Source organism: Balaenoptera borealis, assembly GCF_965194805.1.
Source record: "Balaenoptera borealis genome assembly, chromosome: 8".
Lineage (NCBI taxonomy): Eukaryota > Metazoa > Chordata > Mammalia > Artiodactyla > Balaenopteridae > Balaenoptera > Balaenoptera borealis.
Genome location: NC_138865.1, coordinates 4,018,254 through 4,037,313, shown reverse-complemented (window position 1 = coordinate 4,037,313; position 19,060 = coordinate 4,018,254). Strand labels below are relative to the sequence as shown.

Here is a 19,060-nt window from a genome sequence, read left to right as displayed (position 1 = left end):
GAATAGAATCTCTAAAGTTTGTTGGGGCAGGCCATAGAGGGATAATCTACATTTTCAAATAAATAAAACAGAATACAGTAGCCAGTAGCCTTTTCACAGAAGATGATTCCAGGGGAAAAGGAAGGCACACCTCTTCAGTAGCCTCCAAACTGTGCCACACGCCACACTTAGATATCACCAAGCATGATCAGCCAGTTGGGGAGAGACACTGGCTGACTTGCTCAAGAGGTGTGAGGTCCATGTCAGGTGTGGGAAAGAAAAATAAATGAGACTGCACACCCACTTTCAGGGAGAGCAGTCTTCACAATACTCTTTTGGGGCAGGCAATATTACATTCTCACGGAAAACAAACGACATTCTGAGGCCACAGTTAATAAATGGCAAGGCCATGATGGGAACCAGGTATGTCTGTGCCAACAAACCTGTGTTTTGTAACTCATTTTCCTGCACCTGCAGAAACACACAAGCCAATGACTCTGCTCTAATTCATCCAATAGAAATCTTCTGAAAGAAAACAAGACAGACTCAATTTAATGCACGGGTTATGGGAAATAAATACATTTTGGTCCAAATATACAAAGTGTAGGATTTTGAAAAATAGCTAATAGATTGATTAGCAATGAAATTGCTGAAGAAAGTAAGTGAGATGTATCTTAATTTAAAAAGTACAGCCATTTTCTCTATTTTCTGTGATTTGGGGGAAAATCTATTTTGTTTTGAAAGAAGGAAATTACCAGACATGCAATAGTAGATTCTTTTAGAATTGATACTTCTAGAGAAAAAAGAGGGTAAAAGATGGTTTCCTCAAGGGAGGTTGATGAAGAAAAGGATATGCAAAATGTTTGATTTTTCTGAGTTCACAAAATGAAGAGGGCTTCCCTGGTGGCGCAGTGGTTGAGAATCTGCCTGCTAATGCAGGGAACACGGGTTCGAGCCCTGGTCTGGCAAGATCCCACATGCCGCGGAGCAACTAGGTCCGTGAGCCACAACTACTGAGCCTGCGCGTCTGGAGCCTGTGCTCCGCAACAAGAGAGGTCACGATAGTGAGAGGCCCGCGCACCGCGATGAAGAGTGGTCCCCGCTTGCTGCAACTAGAGAAAGCCCTCGCACAGAAACGAAGACCCAACACAGCCAAAAATAAATATAAAAATAAATAAATAAATAAAAAAGATTACTATAAGAATGAAGAACTTCTGCAGGAAAACTGAAAAGCTGATTCTCTTGTGAACCCCCTTTTCTATAAGCAAACCATGAAGCTTTCCAGGAGAACTAAAGATCCAAAAAAGAAAAATAGTGCATGAACCTTCCTTTGGAAGCGTTCCCTTTTCTCCTGCAATCTTTTTTCTTCCTTCTTCTATAATACGCAGGCGTTATCTGTCACCCTTAGTTTCTCCAAGTCTCTTCTCCTCAATGATGTCGGGGAGAGCCTTCTCCCCAGGATTCAGAACAATCTCTCTGAACCTCTTTCCTCTTCCGTATGCATTCTACACACTCATTTAGAATCATCTTCCTAACTCCCTTCAACACTTCAGATGATACTCCGGGCTCCTACAACTTCTCCCACCTCAACCAGTAACTTTTCTTCAACTAGATGCAAACCCAGTGGTGTGCTTAAAGGCTGTTAATTCACAAACAGAAGTGGAATGGGGAAAAAAAAAAGGAGGGTGGTAGATTTTTTCTTTACTGTTATTAACCAGTAGTTGAAGGAAGCAGAGATCTAGGATTAAACGGACACATATGCATATTCTAGTCTTTCCTGCTGTCCAGGAACTTGTTCAATCAATTAGCCTGAATTTCCTTTCCATCTTAATACTTCCAACACCACTGTTTCCTTTTCTTCTGCCTCCAAATATACTCAGATATTCAAATCCAAAAAAAAATATTTTTAATAACTTGCAATCATTTCAAGTTATTTTCTCCATTTTTAATCCTTTGCTACTAAACTTTCCAGAACGTTCGTTGTCACTTATGCCTAAAAATCCTTTATTTTTTTTAATTTTTCTTTTTTATCATTGTATCGATAATACAAAGTTCAAAAAGCCAAACAGTTCTACGTGGCATCAAAAAAATGTTCAGTTCCTTACCCCACCCTCTCCACCTGCAAAGTTCACCATCCAGAGTCAACCTCTGGGCATTCTCAAGATGTTTCTCCTGTTATTTAATTCTTACTGCTACATAATAACTGCTACTTAGTTTTCTAATATTAGACAGTATAGAATACCTTCCAAAATACAAAAGAGAGAAATTTCGGTCTCTTCTATCATTGTCCCCTTTTCCCCAAAACACAGGAGTCCTCTGCTCTCCAACCCTAATGTTAGTTTAAAATTTATGGTTAAATCCATTTTCAGGATTTGCAGCATTTTATTAATAAAAGTTGTTCAATGCTGACCGATACTGTATGATTATATTTTCCTTCTTGTCCATCATGGTTTTTTGAAGTTACTAATTCCTGCATCTTTTAACTTAGTTATTTAACCTAATTACCCATCAATTATTACTGTAAGAACATGAACATCTTGCTACAGGACTCTCCTAATATGCCACGTATGGGAGGTACCTGATCCATTCCTTGTTTCCTCCTTAGAGCAATCTCCTGAGGAGCCCTTAACCTTCTTACTCTAACTGTATGAGCTGCTCTGTATTTTTCTGTTTACGTCTCTGTTTTTTCCAGTAAGCTGACAATTTCTCTAGATAAGGACTGTACCTCGTTTAGCATTTTCTTCCAAGCCCTAGAGAAATGCCTGGATGTAGTAAATATTTTAACTAAATGGATTGGTACAAATCATATCATTTTCCAAGCCCCAGCTGACACTTGTACTCTTCTCTTGAATTATGATCTTTTCTCATTTTCCTATTAAATTCTCACAACTCTTTGAGGTACCTACATCACATTTTTTGCCTTGTACAAACTTACTTTTGAATACACATAATTCCCTAGTTAGCAAACATGACTTTTTGTTTGTTTCGCATAAAATCTTACACCTAATGATCACACAATGAGTTGATTTCAAAGAAGTAACAGGAAAGGATAAGTAAGATATTTCTTTTTTTCTTTTTTTTTGCTACCAAATTTCACCATTTATTTGGGGAATTTGGTGGGGATCAATGTAAAATTTTTAAGATTGACTGGCAGTGGCCCTATGCAATTGCCTGCACAGTTATCAGACATTAATAAGTCCAGTGTGTAAACTCAAAGAAAGTCAGTATAACCAAATGTGTCTGTCAAATATTTTTCATTTAAAATGTTCTTTCTCCAAATAAATTTTTATCACAATACAGAGATAATCACAAGAAGCTTAATACCCATCCTGGAAAAAAAGATGCTATAAAAAGCAAGACCAGGGGAGTAGAGCATTTTTGTGAAATAAGACATCTAGCAAAGAACATTCCATGTGATCTAATTGTCAGGAGATTATGAGATATAAGATTTCTAGAGTACTCTGGCAAAGGATTAATCACTGAGGACAAGAAAAAAGGAACTAACAAATTCTCCCAGTTTCAAAAAGCACTACTTATTTCTTAACTGTTAATTAACGCAAGAATGAAAAACAGATGAATTGAAACTTGATTAGGATTTTATGTTCTAAGCCTGAAATTCTCCAGTTGAAAATGTTAGGACTTCTCTCTGAGCCTTATAATATTTAAAAACTTTCTTCCTCCACACGCAGACAATGTATCTCTGAGAATTCTCTGAGGCACGTCACGCCTGAAACAATCAGTGAAAACGTACAAAACTTCAGTATATGTTCACTATCCTCTAAAACAGACCTGCATTTGAGTTGAAAATAATAAGCTTCTTGGGAAAATGTATTTTCTCTCACTGACAGAGGGTTCAAACTGAGAGAAGGCCGTTAGGAGGCTCCAGGACAGAGCAGTGGAGAGGCTACAGGTGTAGACACTGGATCCCCACCGAGATGGTCTTGTCCCAGATTCACAGCCATCTATGTGAGCCATAAACTTCCCTGCACACATGTTCCGTAGCCTATAAAATGAGGAGGACATCCAGTGGGGCGAGATGGGCCCACATGTAGTGAGGACCCTTTCAGGACTTGGCTGTGCTGTGGGTGAAGGGATCAGGCAGACAACTGGACCTCAGCCGGGTGGGTCAGACCCAAGGTATAGGCTGTTTATTCAGAGATAAACCTTTCAGAGGTGTTCATGATCAAGATGCACCCCACTGTACTCTTTGGTTTGCTTTTTGTTTGTTTTAAAGACAAAATAGTAAATTCTTATACAACCACGTAGAGGCCTCTGAGAAATGCATAATGAATACCTGAATGTATCACATCAGCTTAAGAACTACTGAGACCAGATTCTCTCCTCATCTCAGGACCAACAAGACAACAGCAAAGACATACTTATTGTGAATGAAAAAGGTCACCTGCCATATCAGTAAACAAAGGCTGTTGCAGCCATCAAGCCACTGCAGCTGCCCCAAACGGTGAGCCCTGAGGGGACTCAGGATGGAAACAGGATGCCTGCCATCAAGGCCTCAGCCACTGCAGTCCCCCAATGATGCACCCTGAGGAGACTCAGGATGGGAAAGCACAGGACACAGGCCCCAGAGAGCTGAGGTGCAGATCAAAGGAATGATTTCAGTCAGCCCAGACTCTTGCATCTTCCCATACATAGAAAACTGCTAAATTCCTTAACTTCAGATAGCTGGCTTTCTTTAATTAACAGTCATCTTTTGATGTTCCAACTACCTGGTCTTTTTTGCAAAACCCCTATAGATCCTGGCTCCTCGCTTACCTCCTGGGAGCAGCCCCTCAGAGCTGTCTGAGATGCTGCATCCCAGGCTTAAGTCCTCAGTTTTGTCTGTCAGATAAACCATAATTCTCAACTGTTAGGTTGTGCGTTTTTTTCAGTCGGTACTATTTTCTTAACACTAGTGGGTCCATCATGGGGAAATGTGTTTCTTGCATGCTCTGTTGGTAGGTTAAAAAAAAAAAACCTAATACATTCTCCCTAGAAACAGATTACAGAGCTCAGGGTCCCAGATGAGTATTATAAAAACATGTTTAATCCATAAAAAACTGAAATATCATACATCAGCAATATTATTATTTGGTTCTATTTTATAGCTTATTTTTCAATTACCTTATATTTTATATAAAATATTAAATGACTAATAAACCATAATTCAGCAATTTTATATGAAAAAGTATGTGCCAAAATTCAAATAAAATACAATTGTTATTGCTTTCTTTAATGGCTAAAATTTATATACTATAATTACATTTTATTTCCATATTTACGTTTTTCTCATAAAAGTGATTTTAAGAGACACACACAGATACATGAAATGCAGCAAAAGACACTAATTAGAAGTCAGAAATTTTTAGTTAAAATGTCCTTTGACTTTGTGCATGTTTTTCCCTCATCCTGCTTTATTCCTTCCCCCTCTTACCTTTAACTTCTATTCACCCTTCAGCTTGCAGTCAAGGTTTGGTAGCTCACCTTGTCCTGGGCACCACACACATTTCTTTTTTTTTAAATTTTTATTTTATATTGGACTATAATTGATTTACAATGTTGTGTTAGTTTCAGGTGTACAGCAAAGTGATTTAGTTATACATGTACATGTATCTATTCTCTTTCAAATTCTTTTCCCATTTAGGTTATTACAGAATATTGAGCAGAGTTCCCTGTGGTATACAGTTGGTCCTTGTTGGTTATCTATTTTAAATATAGTAGCGTGTATAAGTAAATCCCAAGCTCCCAATCTATCCCTCCCCGCACCTTTCCCCTTTACCACACACATTTCTAAACCAGAAACCAAAACTCTCTCTACCACCTTCTCAGTAAAACACATGAAGAAAATATTAAAAAACAAAACTCACAACATAATGAAAAGCTAAAATTCTAATAAGATATCCTTTCAGAATTTGGAAGGAGTTTCCAGCAATTATAAATATAAACACAGTGGGGCTGAGTTGGAAACTGAGAAATATATTGGGATCTCCCTCATGGCTGTACAGTTTTTAAGTCATACAACAAAGGCAGCCTGCTTGGTCATTCAAACAGAAAAGTGGCAGCCTCTTCTCTCTCAGGATGGGGACGCTGAAGGAGACAGATGCCTTGTTGCTTAAGCCCTCTTTTTAGTCACCGCTGCACAAAGAGATATACACTGTAATAGCATATCTTTCTAATAAACACCATCCTTTTTGACAGGAACAAGAAGAACTCTGCTAGCAGAGCAGGCTAGGAATTTTAGTTCTGAAGATGCTCCATGAGTTCAAAGTGACAAACAGCCACCTCAAAACCATGAAAATCTTAGTGATAACTTAATACAGTATTTTCAAGACCTGTATATTGAGAAGAGCAAACCACTGGGAAGGGGAATTCAAGACCTAAAAAAAGAAAAAGAGAGAGATGTCTTTCACATATTGAAAGACAGTATTTTAAAGGTATGTACTCTTCAGATGTCTCTGTAGTTTCCATGCCAATTTCTATCATATTTCCAACTGAATGTTCCACAGACACTGACCAGCTGATTCTACCATTTACATGGAAATCCAAAGGACTGAGATTGGCTAATACAATTTAGAAAATAAAGAACAAATAGAGTACTTTAACCAACTGAAAACATTCAACATCCATTTATGATAAAAAACTCTCCAGCAAGTGGCCATAGAGGGAACATACCTCAACATAATAAAGGCCGCACATGACAAACCCACAGCTAACATCATACACAACAGTGAAAAACTGAAAGCATTTCCAATAAGATCAGGAACAAGACAAGGATGTCCACTCTCACCATTATAATTCAACATGGTTTTGGAAGTCCTAGCCATGGCACTTAGAGAAGAGAAAGAAATAAAAAGAATCCTAATTGGAAAAGAAAAAGTAAAACGGTCACTGTTTGCAAATGACATGATGCTATAAATAGAAAATCCTAAAGACAGTACCAGAAAACTACTAGAGCTCATCAATGAATTCAGTAAAGTTGCAGGATACAAAATTAATACCCGGAAATCTGTTGCACTTCTATACATTAACAATGAAATATCAGAACAAGAAATTAAGGAAACAATCCCATTTACCATCACATCAAAAAGAATAAAATACCTAGGAATAAACCTACCTAAGGGGGCAAAAGACCTGTACTCCGAAAACTATGACTCTGATGAAAGAAACTGAAGACGACACAATCAGATGTAAAGATATACCATGTTCTTGGATTAGAAGAATCAATACTGTTAAAATGATTTCAAGACTTACTTTAAAGCTACAATAATCCAGACAGCATGCTAATGACATAATGTGTAGACATTTACACCGAAATAATAGAGCAGGGTCCAGAAACAGATGCACGCATATGCGTGGTCGATTTTCAACAAAATCAAGGCAATTTAATAGGAAAAAGATAATTTTTTCCGACAGTGCTGAAATACCTGGATATTCAGTCTAGGGTGGCCTGCAGTTTTTCTCACCATTGGATTGCCCTTAGACATCCTGGCAGCAATGCCATGGAAATGGAGCTTTGCCCTCTCAGTGTGTTCTGTTGGGAGGTACCAATACCCTTACTTCTTGCCACCTTGATCAGTTGGTGTAACTGCTCTCTGCCTGAGATCCTCCACTGTAAAGTTACATAGGTTTGCCTTTAACAAGTCCCTTGTGGGGAGATACCTGGAGACTATGCAATTATTTTATTTTTCATCACACTTTTTCCAGGTAATCTTAGCAGCCATCAATCAACCTTGTCTATGACATGTATTACAGAACTGTTTGCCTCATGTTGATTTTCTAGTACCCTCATTACTTCTACCTTCAATTATTAGAATTCTACTGTAGGGAAGAGTTGTTCTTTCTTCCCCATTTAGTTATTTATTAGTTCACTTATGTAAACATGAACTAACTGATATTTATTCTATTTTATAGGTAATAGGTGAATATTATCATTATTCATGTTTTGTTCACATTATTCTGGCTTTGGTCATTGAGAACTCTTTCAGGTGCCTCCTGTGTGTCCCTTTAACCTGTCACCATCATTTCTAAGCACTTCTTTGCCTGCTGGCACCCTAAGCTATTCCAGTTTCACCTCTGACTTTCTCTGCCCCATCACTGCATTTAAGAATTTCCTTAAGGAGCTCTGGCATGTCTAATTGGATAATGGTGTTTAGAAATCCAACCTGGGTCCTAGATTTACCTGTTGCTTCTGGGTGCTATTGCTTTTAGTCTCAGCAGATAAAGCTAGGAAATCAGTGTATGTACTAACACACACGTGTATACATATTTTATCTCTGTATCTGTGTGATACTTTTTTTTATTAGAAACTAACAAAAACCCTTACATTCATAGCAATACCTCCAATCCCAATCCAACACTAGGGTTTGTTCTAATCTTCCCTCTTTCCACTTGTTCCCTGGCAGTGAGAAAACTGGCTGCCATTATCCACTATACATGTTTCTTATTAGTTTAACACTAGTGTGCACATAAATTGGATTCAGAAGTCACTACAGTATGTATTTGTTTATGGTTCATTTCTCCTTGACTTTACAATATATAGTCAAAACACTGTTTCCCAACATCACTTAAGTTAGTTCTTTCCTTCTCCAACCTCTTGAGTGTAGTTACATTATTCATCTAGAAGATAGATTTACATGCTACTGACTACATTCCACTTGGGGCTTCCTCCATAACTGTTTGATTTTCATTAACTATTTCCTTAGGATATATGACACAATGCCATGGTTCTAACAGTCAGAGAAATGAAAAAAGCTAAACTCCAAGTAGTGTCTCCCCTCTCATACCAATTACCTCATTCATATTTCCCCATGACTTCTACCCCACTCCCATCAACTTTCTGTAGGCAAGAAATCTTATAAGTTTCTGATATTGTTTTATTTTGTACAATGTCTCTCAGCAATGAATTGCAGTTTTCAGTGTGCAGATCTTGTGTTTCTTGTGTCAAATTTATTTCTAAATATTTACACACTATTGTAAATGAACAATTAAAATATTCTTTTTGGATTTTTAGTATATGATAGAGAGAAATACAATTGACTCTCTGTATATCACACTGTATCTTTTAGAAATATACTACCTTGCTAAAATCAAGTCCTTTTCCCTTTTTTTGCTTCATTGCACTAAGATTTCTAGTAAAATCACTGAATCAAAATGGTCCACATGTATACCTTTGTTTTGTAGCAACTCTGGATTTTGTTTTGTTCTTCTAAATGCTGTTGGTTTTAGTAAGCAATAACCTTGCCTGAATTTCAAATGTGAAATATCTTACTCCACAATGTACAACCCCTGATATCTCTACTCTGTTTCATATTGATTTGTTTAAGCCCAGCACCCCTAGCTGCTTCCCCTGTGTCTTCACAGTTTAGCAGGCAGTGATTTGAGCGGTTGTTATGCTAAGGTTTTATGCCAATGAGGCTTCTACCCTTTGCCTTCTCAGTAGATTGTGGATTGAGGGTCACATTGAATGGTTCAGCAAGTTTACAAATTTCTCCAGGTTTCAAATTTTCTCTAGGTTATCTGGGATGTCCAACAGGCACTGGTTAGTAGTCAGCAGGGATGCATATAAGGTTTGTAAACTCAGTCTATCTATGGCCCTCTCACTCCTCAAATAACTTTTTAGCTGCTCTATCAGCCACACTGAAGTGACTCTATCCTTTCCAGCCAGAAAGAGGGCAGGTGTCTGTAGCCTGAGCTGGGAGTGACGGTGAGGTAGCAAGATGGGACAGCATCCAAGCAAGAAAGCCACAAACTTTCCACTAGCAGTTTTCATGTATATGCACTTCTCAACTTCTCATTGCCTTTGGTTGATTTCTAGTGCACTGAAATTTTAAAAAATAATTTTGTCCAGTTGCATACTTGTTTTGAGGAATTTGCTTGACTTTCCCACACTTCCATTACCAGGACTTCAAAACATTTTTAATAAAATATAGAAAAAAATATTCATGAATCCAAGATAGGTAAAGATTAAATAGAAAAAAGCACTGAAAAAATATATATGAAATATATATATGAAACATAAATGAAAAAATAATAAATTTGACTACTTTAAATTTAAGAATTTTTGTTCATTAATAGATATCACTAAGAGAATGAAAAGGAGAGAATATGTGCAACATATTCAACCAAGAACTTACTCAAATATAGTTCTGTCTTGTATGGCACCAGAAGGAAGGGAACAGTTGTAACATCACAGGCCCATCAGCATGTCCCTGAAGGACACAGAAGAAGGAAATCCTCTCTGTGTGCAGCACTTTGAGAATCACACCTGGATGGTAAGTTTTGCCTTTAAGGTGAAATGGCTAGAGGTCCCAATCTACACTGATTCACTGTCTTGATCGTAATTGTATTAGTCAGGGTTCCCCAGAGAAACAGGAGAGAGAGAGAGAGAGAGAGAGAGAGAGAGAGAGAGAGAGAGAGAGAGAGAGAGAGAGAGAGAGAGAGAGAGGAGATATTAATTGATTTTAAGGAATTGGTTCATGCAATTATGGAGCAGACACGTCCAAAATCTGCAGGGTGGATGTACAGGAAGAATCAATTTTGCAGTTCAATTGGAAAGGCTGTCTGCTGTCAGAATTTCTTCTTATTTGCGAGGAGTCAGTCTTTGTTCTATTAAGGCCTTCAACTGATTGAGTGAGACCCACCCACATTATGGAGGGTAATCCACTTTACTCAAAGTCCACTGATTTTATCTCATCAAAAGAACTCCCTCCCAGACACTGGGTGCTGTGGCCCAGCCAACCTAACACATAAAATTAACCATCAAAGTGAGAGACAAATAAGTGACAACTGAAAATGTGGTCACTGACATAAGTACACCTTAAACTTACAGAGTGCTGTATGTCAATTATATCGCAATAAAAGCAAACGGGGGAAAAAAAAAAACAAGAAAATCTGGTAACAAGTAGGTTTGAGGAAGAGATGTTGATAGACGTTTAAGAACATGTACCAAAGTATTTGTGTCCCTATGAACACCCAAAACAACAACACTGCAGAGAAGACTCTCCGTAATCTTGTGCATAAGATGGGCCCTAATAGGGCAACATAAGCAAAGAGCAGTCACTGGTGACAAGTTTATCAAATTTAAGCTCTTCATAACAGAACAGGCAGCAGTTGATCCTCACTGGAATAAACACCTTCTGTAGATAGGCATCTTCCTTCCTGCCCATCCTGTATCTAAAGAATGCTTTGTTTATCAATGTTGTTTTCTAAACAGCATCATTTCTGACCAAGGAACTCATTTCATAATGAAGGAATATGACAATGGACTCATGCTCACTAATTCCTAATCTTATTAATGTCCCCTTACCCCAGATGAGGGGCATAAGCATGGAAGAGCCCACTGAAGTCCAGTCATGGTGCCAGCTGGGTGACAACACTTTGAGACCAAGTAGGTCTTCGTCAGCACAAGGGTGAGCTACATGTTGAAGGCAGAAGGTTGGCACACCCTCTTAAATACTGAATTCAATGGGAAAAGTGGCAAGTTTGGGATCTGACTTTTTAAAAAATGTTATTGGAGGCTAGTTGCTTTACAATGTTGTGTTAGTTTCTGCTGTACAGCAAAGTGAATCAGCCATACATATACATCTATCCCCTCTTTTTTGGATTTCCTTCCCATTTAGGTCACTGCAGAGCACTGGGTAGAGTTCCCTGTGCTATACAGCAGGTTCTCATTAGTTACCTATTTTATACATGGTAGTGTGTATATGTCAGTCCCAATCTCCCAATTCATCCCACCCCCGCTTTCCCCCTAGGTAGCCATACGTTTGTTGTCTATATCTGTGTCTCTATTTCTGCTTTGTAAATAAGATCGTCTATACCAATTTGTTCAGATTCCACATGTATGCGTTAATATACGATACTTGTTTTTCTCTTTCTGACTTAATTCACTCTGTATGACAGTCTCTAGGTCTATCCATGTCTCTACAAATGACCCAGTTTCATTCCTTTTTATGGCTGAGTAACAGTCTATTGTATATATGTACCACACCTTCTTTATCCATTCCTCTGTTGATGGATATTTAGGTTGTTTCCAAGAACTGGATGGGGTTCTTTGCCTGTTATTGAATCATCTTCCATCTTACCGCCTTCCATGCGCTCCATATTTCATAAGAGAAGCTGGGAATCCGGTCACCAGTGTGCTTTTCCCCAGAAGGTCTCTGGTCAGAGTCTGATACTGAGAGGTAGCCACGTGAGATCTGGAAGGCAGTGACTTCAGGAGAGAAGCCGCTGTCATGGAAGCAGGTGCACACTGATGTGAGAGCAGATGCGGGAGCTCTGGGGCTCTCCAGATGGCTCTAGAGCACACCTGCTTCCATGCTTCTGACCGAGACCACTGGTGTCTGTTCCATCAGTACCTGCAAAGGCTGTGCAAACCTCTCCTTTCCTATGCTAAGGTCCTTATCCCTCTAACAAATAGCGTGACTGTGGCTTTTCTCTTTTAGGTGCCTCAACGACCTATACAGTTACACAACTATCCTGTACTTTTCTTTGAATGACTGAATTGGAGGCATCTCTGAGGATGAGGAGAACAGTGGAAGGAGGTGACAGATCTGCTCCTCACTGGAAACCCAAGAGTTTATCTAGAGTCCTCTAAAGACTTCTGGTCAAAACCTCGAATGCTTTCTAAATGACACACTCTAATAATTTTCTTGAAAAGTTTAGGCTTTTATATCAGTTACAGAGGTTTAAGAAAGAACAATTTTAACTTTTTTAAAGCTTCAATGGAGCTGATCTTAAACTATCTCAGGTGTATGACTTCATGTGCAACCACTGCCTTTTTCGTCAAACGGAGACGTTTGTTTCCGCCACACAGGCTCGTCAGTGGCTCTCACTGAGGGCTGACTTTACCTCCCCGGGGGATATTTGGCACTACCTGCAGACAGCTCTGATGGTCACAAATGGGGGTGAGAGGGTAGTGCTGTTTGCATAGAGATGGTAGAGGACAGAGGGGCTGCTAAACGTCACACCATGCAAAGGACAGCCCCCAGAACAAGAATTATCCTGTCCAAAATCACAACCTAGATGCTTACAAGGGTGATGTAATTATTCCGAATTTAGGGATAGTTAAACCGTGGCTCTGAGAAGTTAATTTATGATCTCCAGTTACACAACTACTAAATAAAATAGTCAAACTCTTGTTCTTTTCACTACATGTATGATTTCTAAGCCTACTATTAAGCACGGTTGTTTTTACCAACTGCTAAGTGAGAAAACTTTAGAAATGCCAGACTTCACATTGTATTTAAGTGCACAGGATATGAAACAACTTGCAACATGTGAAAACTGCAAGCATTCTCACCCATAAAAAACGTTTTCTCCCCAGCTGTACAGATTAATTTTCTTTTTCAAACCTATTTTTCTGAGCAAAATTATCTGGTATACAATGTAGAAATACTCTGTATAAGTAAATAAATGTATTTTACAGCACAAGTTTATCTATGGAAACTAAATTTTTATACCATTCCCATAGGTCCTACAAATAAATGGCAGTCGCTTTGTGATAATCACTCTAAAACACTAACAGATCTATATATACTTTCTGGATACCCCTATATATCCCTGTTATGGGCTGAATTGTCTCCCCAAATTTCATATGTTGAAGTCTTAATCCTTAGTACCTCAGAATGTGATTGTATATAAAGATACATTCTTTAAAGAGGTAATCAACTTCTAATGAGGTAACTAGGGTGGACTCTCAATCTGATATGACTGGTGTCATTGTAAGAAAAGGAGATTCGGACACAGAGACACAGAAGGATGACCGCATGAAGAAGCAGAGAGAACACAGCCGTCCACAAAAGGAGAGCAGCCTCAGGAGAAACCAACCCTGCCCACACCTCCATCTAGGACTTCCAGCCGCCAGAATGGTGAGAAACAAATTTCTGTTTAGTCACCTGGTCTGTAACGTTTGTTACGGTAACCCCAGCAAACAAACCCACTCCCCACAATAGAGCACAGCTGCACGCACACCTCGGATGCAGGATGTGACCAGTGTCACATTCCTAAAGCTCCTACACTATCTTCCTTACACTGACTGCCACGGAACCCTTGCCTCCCCTTCACCACGCTGTCTCCTGCCATCAGATATCTCTAAAATGTGAGTGAACAATGGCAAAGCCAGTCACCATGGCTTGGTTTGCTAGAGCAGATTTTCAGATATGTTTCTGTGGTAGTTGATCCTTAGGCTTAAGAGTAATAGACATTTAAGTGAAGATGGAGAGAATAATTTTTCCTAACAATTAGTAGTAATGAGTATAAAAACCTCAAAGAAAGCGAACTCTGTGACTCAGGATAGGCTCTCAGATTAATACTCCACTCTCTGTAAAAAATGATTGCTGATATTTGTTCTCTTACATAGATATATAGATATAGATAGATAGATATAGACAGATACAGATAGACATAAATATATATATATATATATATACACACACACACACACAAAATCAGTATCTTTGTCTTTTAAGACTTATTAAAAGAGTGGAATGGACTTTTGGTTTATTGCAGAGAAAGGGTATCTTCTGGGCTATTAGAGAGAAAGGGCATCTTCTTGGTTTACATAGATGTTTTCTGAAAATGATAATTGGAATATAATTTTCTCGAATTTGTAAGAGAATTTTGTGCCTAGTATTTATCATATCTAATGTTTTTTAAATAAACAAATTAAAAAGGAGACTAGACAATGTAACTTCTAGTCACATCCAATGTATAAGATGTTACTTTAACTCCTTCATTTTAAATGACTATTAAATATTGGTCACATACTTTTCCCAATATATTTTAGATTAGAGCTTACATGCTTTCTATACAGATAAAACAGCTTCCTGGCTTTGTGTAACATACCAGCTCATGACTGTAAAATGAGGCAAATGGTTGCTGAACCAAAATTAGAAAGCTATCAAATGTACTTTAGAATAATATGACAAACCATCGCTCAACCTGGGATTCACTAAAATTTGGAATAAGAAGAAATTAATACTAGATAAAGTTCATAACATATCTAAAACTTGCCTAATTTTACTCAGAAGCTTGTGTCCAAAGCCGTCTATGAAATCCACCCCCCCAAATTACCTAAGGTTTCCACAACTTCTTGTTAAATTAAACCGTCATTTAATGTGCATATTCAGTATCCCCCAACAATTCTTCCTCCCTCTAAGAAGGTAATTCCATGGAAATTACATGACGCCTAACACTTAACCACGCTCCTGCATTCTTTAACATTTTTATTTCCTTCTCCTAAGAATGTTCAGGTCTCCCCAGTGCAAACACTTTAACCCGTCCAAGCTAGATTTAAAATTTATCCCTTCCATACGCACCTCCATTTTCACAATTTCAGTCATCGCTTGCCTGCTATGCCATCTACTTCTGTAACTTCTCTATCTCCTCTCAAATTTCTGCTCTTAATTTTCAACTGATGCCATAAAACATTTAAGGCCAAGTTTTCTCTCATAGGTCAAACACAATCTAACACTAAGTCTGATGCACCAGAAGTATCAGAAATGATTTTGAGCTCAAGTTATTCATGGTATTAAGAGAATAAAAATGGCATACATTCTCCAATAGTAACTGAAAATTATAAAAATATAACCATATAACCATTACGAATGCCAACAGCCATAATTGTTTGTATAAATATGAGAATTTCACTAGTCTGATTTCACAGTACTTGTCACCTGAGAATCGTTTAAACCTTATAAAAAATAAATAAGAATTCCAGTTTCAGCTAATATGGTAAAAGTAGGAATAAGCATTGCTTCTAACTTTACAAGAAGGAAAAACCTAGAGATCTGCAAATTAACAACTTTGATTTAAACTATCAGGGAACTGACGTCACACGGAAGATAATAAGAAATTCAAAAAAAAAAAAAAAAATCCACCGCCAGGGCCATGTGATGTTCATTAAGTCTAATGCATAAGGAATCCACCTGAGAGGCAGCCCTTGTTAAGAGCCACGCGGAGGAGAAGCCCGAACGGGAGCTCTTTGCCCAGAACACCTGCACAAGACCACGTGGGGTCTCACAGCCACGTGAACGCCCCGCACCAGGGGCCACAGGCCACCCGCTTCTTCTACCGGCCTTGTCCCCACCCTCTGTGAGGCTGTCACCAAGAACACCCCTGAGTCCTGTCCGAGCCAGACAGGCTGGGACCGCGTCATCTCGGAGTGGCCACGGGAGGGCCCTGCGGGGCTCAGGCCAGCTGTCCAAGCTCATCTCTTCCCGGGTCCGCCAGGACCAGACGGACCACATGGGCCACCACCTGGACAGGGAGATGGGCCAGAACCTTGTGTGCTGAGGTTTGCCAACAGGATCTATGGCCCATCTGGAACCTGGACATCACCTGTGTCAACCCTTACCTTCAAGGAGCCCTGAGGCCCTCGGGTGCTACTTCGATGAACTTGGAGTCATCCTGGACGTGATGCAGAACCACCTCCTGCAGACACTGTGTCTGGGCCACTGAGAAGCCCGCCTCCACCGACTGGGACAGTGTCCCTGACCAGAAGGTCCCGGTGCGGAAAGGTACCTCCGAGGTGCAGGTGACCTACGTGGTTCCGGGCAGTGGGCAGGACCAGCCCTCCGACCCACCGAGAAGTTGAGGGGGCGAGGCCACCAAGGGGGGCCTAGACGACCCCATGGCCCCCGCGGGGCCACCTCCGGCACCCTGGCGGTTTGGCTGCCGTCCTCCTGGTGTTGAACCGAGGGGGCGGGGGCCCGGCATCCTGCGCCGCGGCCCAGCCCTGAAGGAGCGCGAGGCCGAGGCGGGCGGGCGGCTTTTTTCCAGCGCCCCAGGCCGCGGCAGCGCAGCCTGACGAGCGCGCACAGTCCCAAGAAGGTGACAGCGCCGCCTGCCCTTCAGCTCGGAGTCGGAGCTGCAGCTGCGCTCGCGGCGTTGACTGGACTCGGCGCGCCGCTCCCCGCACGTCCGGGAGCCCGTGCGCCGCGCGCGCAAAACGTGCGGAGGAGACGTGTGCCCGGCGTGACCCCTCCCGCGGGGGCGAGGCCCCGAGGCCGGCGAGCGGAGGGCGGGACAGGGCCTTCCGGGAGCCGGGCGCGTACAGGTGAGTGCGTCTGGGACCCCCCCCCCCCAACCCCGCCCCTTGGCCGCGTCTGTCGTCTGTCTCCGTCCTTCCCACCTCCGGACGCCACTTAGGAGGACTCGGGACCCTAGGCCTCAGCCTCCCATTCCGGCCCGGAGTCTCGCTGGTGGCCCTGCGACATGCGTCAACCCCAAGCCCTGAGTGTCCCCGCCGCCGCAGGCCCTGCCTGAGCCAGTCGTGCCCACGGGACTGGGACAGAGGGAGGGGAAGAGAAGAGTGACCCTTCCATCGGTCCCGGGAGGGACAGGGGGCCAGCCTGCCCCCCTGTGTGTGGCGGGCAGGTCCTCAGAAGGCTGGCGAGGGCGCGGCCTCTGGAGGACGCAGGGCCACCCCAGCCTCAGCGCCCCTCGACGTCCCAGGTCAGCAGCGGGGAGGGACCTCCGTCCTGCCCAGCAGGCCCCCCCGTGTCTCGGGCCCCCTGGACGACCCTCTGCCCAGCCAGCTCCCTCCCGCCTCCCCAGGTCTGCACTCCGCGGTCACCCCCTGGGCACGGGGCCCCCTTTAGAAGCAAACAGCAACAATAATAACAACAAAAACATAAAGCAGGTTATTAGGAAAACCGGAGTGAAATTCAGTCCCTAACTAATTTAACTGCGGTACAATTACTATAATATACCTCATTTAAAGACAGCAAGGAAAAGGAGCAGAACTAAGTAACTTTGGAAAGCAGTGTTTCGATTGACTATTGTAAAGCTCAAAGCAAAGGAAAAAAAAAAAAGTATGAAAACACTGTAATGTAGTTGGTAAATTTGTTTCTCATTGGTATGGTCACCAATTCTGAAAAGCCTTCAAACACATACTAGGGTTAAAGCGATGCTTTGTCAATAATAGGAACCAGATTTCTCACTGCCAGAGAAAAAAGTTACAAGTAAGCAAGAGAGGAAATGTTGATCAAAACTTGTGCCGAATGAGAGATACCACTATTAACTCCTTTTTATTTTAAGACATGTAGAAATAAATATAGATACATGTGTGGGTTAGTTAGTACAAATATCCACATCGTTAGCAATATAGATATATGAGTTTCCTATCTCTGTCCTCCGAGAACTGTACAGTTGCAACGAGTGGTACATAACCATTCCCCAGTAAAAGAAACCATGGTTCTTTGAAGAAGTGGCTGATTCTACACAGCAAAAATACAAAGTAGGTCTGGAACATCTTGTAGTTGCAAAAATAAGGAATTGCTAAAAATAAAAGGGGGAGGGGTGTCCCTGGAAAATCTCCCAATAACCAAAGCAAGAAAAATATGAGCAACAAAACAAATATGATTATACTGAATTATAACCGAAAGAATGATTTTAAAAACCAGGTAAGGCCATCCTGATAGTAAAGTGATAGAATGAATAGAGAAGAAGAGATAAATCTACCTTATCAAAGAATTCCAATTAATAAATGTAAAAGTAATGAGGAAAATAATCACCATTTGAGCACTAGAGTAATAATTGCAGTAGGCAAAATCCACTGATGGTTGCTAAAATTAACCGACTTTAAGAAGAAACAGAGGGACTTCCCTGGTGGTGCAGTGGTTAAGAATCCGCCTGCCAATGCAAGGGACACGGGTTCGAGCCCTGGTCCAGGAAGATACCACATGCCACGGAGCAACTAAGCCCATGCGCCACAACTACTGAGCCTGTGCTCTAGAGCCCATGAGCCACAACTACTGAGCCCGTGCACCTAGAGCCCATGCTCTGCAACAAGAGAAGCCACTGCAATGAGAAGCCCACGCACCACAACGAAGAGTAGCCCCCGCTCGCCACAACTAGAGAAAGCCAGTGCACAGCAATGAAGACTCAACGCAGCGAAAACTAAATAAGTAAATAAATAAAATTTTAAAAAATAAGAAGAAATAGAATAGTTGCATAGCCTCAAATGATCTTCCCCAAAATATGTATTAATTACTGTGGTGTATTTAACATATGTCCACAAATTCTTTGATATTTCTTCCAGGATTTGAAACTTAACTCCCTTTTCCTTGAATGTAGGCTGAACTTA

At 40.9% G+C, this 19,060-nt stretch overlaps 2 protein-coding genes across 2 annotated transcripts in view; one reads left to right on the top strand and one right to left on the bottom strand.

The window, feature by feature from the left end:
• The window catches only part of GALNTL6 (polypeptide N-acetylgalactosaminyltransferase like 6), a gene marked incomplete at its 3' end in the record, with an annotated part of 1,719,480 nt that extends 1,703,084 nt beyond the window's left edge, over nt 1–16,396 (bottom strand). The window contains exon 1 of the mRNA XM_082402133.1: nt 16,328–16,396. The remainder of the gene's footprint in view (nt 1–16,327) is intronic.
• Nucleotides 16,397–16,959: 563 nt separating this feature from the next.
• Nucleotides 16,960–19,060, top strand: part of LOC309633371 (uncharacterized protein) — a 394,758-nt gene continuing 392,657 nt past the window's right edge. The window contains exon 1 of the transcript XR_014247465.1: nt 16,960–17,029. The gene's annotated coding sequence lies outside the window, so the exon portion shown is untranslated. The remainder of the gene's footprint in view (nt 17,030–19,060) is intronic.